Genomic DNA, 2,082 nt, shown 5'->3' with positions numbered 1-2,082 from the left:
GACTTTTCGGCCCAAATCTCTTCAATGACTTTATGGGTATCTTTGGACTCGTGTATTAACGTAGGATACATAATTGTTAGACTTCTCTCACTCGGAGGCGCTTCGAAAAGGGAAGTATCATGTTTGAAGTGTTCGGGAAATTGTTGCATGTTAGGATGTTATGACGAGGAAAGCATGTTAGGCCTACATGCATTGGTTGTACCGATAAATCTACTTAGGTTGGTATGGTTGTTGCTTATTTGGGCTATGATAGCCATGTTTGATTGATTTGTAGAGATATTGATTCATTGTGCATTCATCGCACCATAACTTGTCCATATCACAATATTGGCATCCTTCTTGATGTTAAGTTGATATCATGTGACCCGTGATATAGATTGTTGGGTTGCACAACCTACAACCTATCCTATGCGTATCCATTCTCGCTTATAGGAAGGAATAAGTTACTTTACATGTTCCATGTTAGTGTCTATGCGGAATAGTAAATTGTAGGTAATTAAAGGACACACGATATTTATTTGGAGACCACCCAGCTCAAAAGGTGACAAAAACCACGACCTACAGACCTGTAGGATTTCCCCAACAAATTCACCAATAAAATGAGCCAACTGTGAGTTACAAATTACAACCTCTGTAATCTAACCCTTAAAACCTAGTCGTACTACCCAACCACTGACTAGCAAGCTATCTCCAAGCAGTAAACTTCCTACTTCGAGTTACAATTGTTTGTATCTACTTTAATGCTTCTTAATAAGTTGATAAAGATACAACTCAATAAAATAAACCTAATACACAAATCTAGACTTCAGAATTGGGAAACATTATTTAGTAAAACAGCTCAATTGATCATTCTCTGTGTAATAGGGAAGCAACACCGGATTCTTGAATCTGCTGGATATATCTTTTGACAGCACAATATTCTGAACTCTCTCTTTGTAGGTGCACAAACTTCATCTTGGAAAAACCTGGGTATTTATAACAATATGCTTCGCAGGTCGGCAAACACAAATTCCTTTCTTAGTCGGTCAATGACACGCACATGGGGTTTGTGTAGTATTTGAATTCTTTCCTGAGTCGGCTCCTTGTACGTGTAGGAGGCTTACTAATCTCTACAACTATGGAAAGGAATCTTTCATACTTGACCGTCAAGTTCTTTCCATAATTCTGCAAATCCTAGTTGTTGTAGGACTTGCCCTGGAACATATTCACGAACCTGTTTTATCCTCCTGGTTCGTCTACCTCTGAATCTCTGCACTGTCTGAGATAGAACATGTTCATGTACCTGTTTCATCATCCATTTCACGTTCATACTTCTAACTTCTTTTTGAGTCTGCTTTTGGTAGGAAACTGTTGACAAATTTGTTTAATTGATTATGTGTAGCTCTGTGTCTGTCTTCTTCACATGCATTTATTCATTGGTGGAATAAATCACGCCTTCAATCTTGACTTACTCTTTGACTTCTGATTTTATTCTTGCTCTATGATATAACATGTTTGCAAACTTGGTTCTTATGTTCCCCCTCACTTTATGCCCTAATTGATTTTGTGCTTTTTTCTATCTGTTTCCCTACTTTGGATGACTCAGGCATTTTAGGGATTTCAGTGTTGACACATTCTTGGACTTGAGTAGCTTCTGAACCCCTTGGTCTAGAAGGTATATGTCCACACTCTACTTCAGCTTCACTTGTTTGAACCGATTCTGAGGGCATTGGATTCTCTATTTTCTTTTGAACTGACAAGTTGTTGTTTGAGGAGTTTGTACCGGCGAAAATTAATTTTGGTGATGGGGGATTTTGGCTGATTTGTACAGGGGTTTGAGAGTGTTTGGAAGAAGTGGAGATTGACTCGTTTTGATTCATCTTGAGTTTCGAACTAGTATTCTGTGAGTTTTGCAAGAGGAAGGAGTAACCAATTTGTGATGATTTAATGACGGTATGGGCAAGAGTAAACTTAATTTTGAATTTTGTAGTAGGGGAGAGAGAGAAAAGTCAGTTTAATGGATATGGTTCAGTTGCTTATTTTAAGAGGTTTTAGTCTAAGTGTATCTTAAAAGAAGATTCACATGACGTTTGCGTATTTTCA

Source organism: Lycium barbarum, chromosome 3 (genome assembly GCF_019175385.1).
Source record: "Lycium barbarum isolate Lr01 chromosome 3, ASM1917538v2, whole genome shotgun sequence".
Lineage (NCBI taxonomy): Eukaryota > Viridiplantae > Streptophyta > Magnoliopsida > Solanales > Solanaceae > Lycium > Lycium barbarum.
The sequence above is the reverse complement of the archived record's forward strand: the minus strand, read 5'-3'. Positions refer to the sequence as shown.